Raw genomic sequence first — 5,516 nt, forward strand, 5'->3', positions numbered from 1 at the left:
GTCCAGAGTGTGTCATGGGTCCCTGTACGGCCTCCCATTGCTGCTGTCTCCATCGCCACACTCTGCCATGTGCCACTTTCAGGTCTCCTCACACTGCTGGTGGGTTCCATTTTGTCATAGGGTGCTGTATGGCCTCCCATTGCTGCTGCCAGGCCCGTAATCTGCCATGGGCCCCCGTACCGACTCCTCATGCTGCTGCCAGGCCCGTAATCTGTCATGGGCCCCTGTACCGCCTCCTCATGCTGCTGCCAGGTCCAGAGTGTGTCATGGGTCCCTGTACGGCCTCCCATTGCTGCTGTCTCCATCGCCACACTCTGCCATGTGCCACTTTCAGGTCTCCTCACACTGCTGGTGGGTTCCATTTTTTCATAGGGTGCTGTATGGCCTCCCATTGCTGCTGCCTCCACCGCCACACTGTGGCTCCACACTCTGGTTTTGGCCCCGTGACTGCCCAAATGAGTGAAGTGTGCGGTGATTCTAAGATCGACGGCACTCATCTGCATGTCATACTGACTGACAGTATTATTTCTCTTCCCCAGCAGACTCCAAGGGCATTTAAATTAAAGGTACAGTGTTCTGCACTAATATAAAGGCTCTCTGAAGCCTAGAAACACCCTTTTTATAAGTTAAATTCGCAGCGAATATATTCGACTCGAATCGAATTTATTCCGTGCATTCGCCGAATCAGCCGAATCGAATTTTTGAATAATTTGCTCATCTCTAGTGAATACCTATGCGATCTGATTTTAGTGCGGACCAAAAAAATAGGGGTCCTGCACCTTTTTGGTGTGGATGAGGTGCAATTTGAACCATACAAAATGTATGGCTCCAATCGCACCGCACACAAATCGCATGTGATTTGCACAGGAATGCGGTGCGGTTCCTGTGCAAAACAAATGCAATATACCACACCGCATGTATGTGAACTCAGGGTGAAAGAAAGCCATGCAAGTGCAAAACTGGTATAAAAGCACTCATGGGTCTTGCAGCAGAGAGAAATAAAAAACAACACTGAAAATAGTTGATAAAGCTCAGTCCATCTTTCTCAAGATGTCTAGTTACACACTGTTGTTTTTGATTTATCTCCACTGCAGGACCCATGAGTGCTTCTATACCTGTTTTTTTATGCATTATATATATATATATGAGGAGTGTTATAGTCAAACAGAGACTTTTGAGTTTATATAATAAAAGAACTAAATTTAAGGTGTGGAAGCTGCATTTATTTTCCGACATACTCCCCTGCTACATTTATACACTTATCCCAGCGTTTAACTAATGCCTGGAAACAGGGGCGTACTGACCATTTGGAAACTCGGGCACTGCCCGAGGGCCCGGGGTCAGTAGGGGGCCCCATGAGATGCCCCTGGTACCTTTTTCATAGGCTTTTTTTGAGTTTGGGCAAGAACACAGGGGCCTCATGATCCCCTATTGCCCGGGGGCCCCATGAGTTGTCAGTCCACCCCTGCCTGGAAAGCTTTGGCATTGGAAGATTTGTTAGTACGCCTGAACCATCCCAGGACAGCCTGCTTGACTTCATCATCAGTGCTAAAATGCTGACCTCAGAGGAAATCTTTAAGCCCTGGTTCACACTGATGCAGTGTGGAATTCACAGCATTTTCAGTGCAAATTCCGCACCGCATCAGAATCGCACCCTGTTCATGCGAACCGCTGCGGGTGTGTATGTTAACCATTAGCCGCCCGGCCAATGGCCGTTTGGTGGCTTCAGATGTGCCTCTTCATTCCGGGTGCACGCCATTTGGCGTGCTCCCGCACATGCGCCGTTTGCGGTAATGCAGAGCGGCGCAGCAGCGGGATCTGTCACGGGCCGTGCACCTCGGACACGGCCGATGACAGATCCGAGTACCGGCTCCCGTTGCTGGTACCATGTGACCTGCTGTGACCAATCACAGCAGGTCACATGACAGTTGTATACAATGGATGGCTTCATTCATGATGCCATCCATTGTATACTAGTGCCTAGCTGTGAATGGTCACAGCTAATCACATGCACATGTCATGTGATTAGCTGTGACCAAATCACAGCTAAGCACAAAAAAAAAAAAAAAAACTGAATGAATCGATTTCATTCAGGTACAGTAAATGCTTGCTTATAGCAAAGTAATTCTTTGCTATAAGCAAATTGTGTAAAAAAAAAAAAAAAAAAACATACTGATCACTTCCCCAAAGTAGTACAGTGTTACTATGGTAACATTGTACTACTTTGGTCATAGTAAAATATGAAAAAAAAATCTTAAAAAAAATAAAAAAAAATGTAATAAAAAATTAAATATAATAAAAAAATAAAAAAAAATAAAAAATATATATATATTTTTTTTTTTTTCATACTGTCACCAGTCAGTGTCCCTGTTAACCGTCATGCCAGTTATATGATGACGCTGTACTGCACTGGTGACAGTATGTAAAAAAAAAATAGTGAAAATAATTTTTTTAATTTTTTAATTTTCCGAAAAATTATGACATAAAAATACAACTTCAAAAAACTCGCCATGCCTCTTATGAAGTACGTCGGACTGTCTACTCTGCAAAAAGGGGTCATTTGGGGGATATCTGTACTATTCTGACATTCTTGGACCTCAAGAAATTAGATTGGCCGTCAGTACTTCAGGATTGATCAATATTCAGATATATACCATAGTTTGTGAACTCTATAACTTTCCTACAAACTAAAAAATACATCCTAATTTGGGTTATTTTCACCAAAGATATGTAGCAGAATACATCTCGGCCTAAATTTATGAAGAACAATTATTTATTTGTAAACGTTTATAACAGAAACAAAGAAAAATGTGTTTTTTTTTTCAAAATTTTTGGTCTTTTTTTGTTAATTTAGCAAAAAATAAAAACCCCAGCAGTGATTAAATACCACCAAAAGAAAGCTCTAGTTGTGTGAAGAAAATGATAAAATTTTAGTTTGGGTACAGTGTTGTATGACTGCGCAATTGTCATTCAAAGTGTGAGAGCGCTGAAACCTGAAAAATGGCCTGGGCAGGAAGGTGTAAAATTGCACGGTATTGAAACGGTTAAGTTAACAACACCCCAAAAGCAGTCCACAAAACGTGGTGCGATGTGAAGAATCGGAACGCATAGGTGTGAACACCTATACAAATCGATTCTAGTGGGGACCCAAAAAAGGGTCCTGCACGTTTTTGGTGCGGGTGCGGTGAGAATAAGCCTCCGATCGCACCACACACAAATCGCATGTGATTTGCACAGGAATGTGGTGTGGTTCCTGTGTGAATCACATGCGATATATGGAGCCGCACATATGTGAACCCAGGCTTAGGGGTCCAAACAGGTGGAAACCACTCGGAGCGAGGTCCTGGCTGTAGGTCTGTGGCAATACCTCCCAGCCAAGTTGCTGTAATGCACATGTAGTGCGGTGAGCAGTATGAGCACATGTGTTGCCCTGGAAAAACAGGACACCCTCAGTGATCAAACCAGGCTGTTTTTTCCACAGACATGTATGCACATCACTCAGAACACGACAGTAATATTCACTGTTATTGTGGCACCACGGGGTAGAAAATCCATGTGAATAATACCACGATTGTCCTAGAAAACACTTGCCATCACTTTACCTGCAGATGCCATTGTTCAAACTTTTTTTGGTGTTGGTGAGTCCGCAGGCTTCCACTGCTTTGATACCTGTCTTGATTCTGGAGTGAAATGATGTGCCAAGGTTTTCTCACATGTAATTATTAGAGATGAGCGAATTATTCAAAAATTCGATTCGGCTGATTCGCCGAATTTGAGGAAGAAATTTGATTCGATGCGAATTTATTCGCTGCGAATTTAACTTATAAAAAGGGTTTCTAGGCTTCAGAGAGCCTTTATATTAGTGCAGAACACTGTACCTTTAATTTAAATGCCCTTGGAGATGAGGAAGGAGAAGGAGAAGGATGAGAAGAAGGAGAAGGATGAAAAGAAGGAGAAGGAGAAGGATGAGAAGAAGGAGAAGGATGAGAAGAAGGAGAAGGATGAGAAGAAGGAGAAGGAGAAGGATGAGAAGAAGGAGAAGGATGAGAAGAAGGAGAAGGATGAGAAGAAGGAGAAGGAGAAGGATGAGAAGAAGGAGAAGGATGAGAAGAAGGAGAAGGAGAAGGATGAGAAGAAGGAGAAGGATGAGGAGAAGGAGAAGGATGAGAAGAAGGAGAAGGATGAGAAGAAGGAGAAGGATGAGAAGAAGGATGAGAAGAAGGAGAAGGATGAGAAGAAGGAGAAGGATGAGAAGAAGAAGGATGAGAAGCAGAGGAAGGATGAGAAGAAGGAGAAGGATGAGAAGAAGAAGAAGGATGAGAAGAAGAAGAAGGATGAGAAGAAGGAGAAGGATGAGAAGAAGAAGAAGGATGAGAAGAAGAAGAAGGATGAGAAGAAGGAGAAGGATGAGAAGAAGAAGAAGGATGAGAAGAAGAAGAAGGATGAGAAGAAGGAGAATTCCAAGCCGGCAAAAAGTGTATCTGCAGAGCTCCGCTATTTCTTAGCGGAGCTCTGCAGATACACTTAGCGGAGCTCTGCAGATACACTTTTTGCCGGCTTGGAATTCTTCTTATTTTCATCCTACTTCTTCTTCTTCTTCTTCTTCTTCATCCTCATCCTCTTCTTCTTCTTCTGAGGATGAGGATGAAGAAGAAGAAGTAGGATGAAAATAAGAAAAATTCCAAGCCGGCAAAAAGTGTATCTGCAGAGCTCCGCTAAGTGTATCTGCAGAGCTCCGCTATTTCTGACAGTTCTCTGACATTCACTCCATACAGCGGTTGAAAACATTGTATCTATTTGTTTCCATAAATGGAAACAAATAGATACAATGTTTAAACCGCTGTATCTATCTTCAGAGCTCCGCTAAGTGTATCTGCAGAGCTCCGCTATTTCTGACAGTTCTCTGACATTCACTCCATACAGCGGTTGAAACATTGTATCTATTTGTTTCCATAAATGGAAACAAATAGATACAATGTTTCAACCGCTGTATGGAGTGAATGTCAGAGAAACTGTCAGAAATAGCGGAGCTCTGCAGATACACTTAGCGGAGCTCTGCAGATACACTTTTTGCCGGCTTGGAATTCTTCTTATTTTCATCCTACTTCTTCTTCTTCTTCACCTTCTTCTCATCCTCATCCTCTTCTTCTTCTTCTGAGGATGAGGATGAGGATGAAGAAGAAGAAGTAGGATGAAAATAAGAAGAATTCCAAGCCGGCAAAAAGTGTATCTGCAGAGCTCCGCTAAGTGTATCTGCAGAGCTCCGCTATTTCTGACAGTTCTCTGACATTCACTCCATACAGCGGTTGAAACATTGTATCTATTTGTTTCCATTTATGGAAACAAATAGATACAATGTTTCAACCGCTGTAAATGTGAATGTCAGAGAACTGTCAGAAATAGAGGAGCTCTGCAGATACACTTTTTGCCGGCTTGGAATTCTTCTTATTTTCATCCTACTTCTTCTTCTTCTTCTTCTTCATCCTCATCCTCATCCTCAGAAGAAGAAGAAGAAT

Source organism: Staurois parvus, unplaced genomic scaffold (assembly GCF_062004578.1).
Source record: "Staurois parvus isolate SC_StPar_1 unplaced genomic scaffold, SC_StPar_1.0 ptg000165l, whole genome shotgun sequence".
Taxonomy (NCBI): Eukaryota; Metazoa; Chordata; class Amphibia; order Anura; family Ranidae; genus Staurois; species Staurois parvus.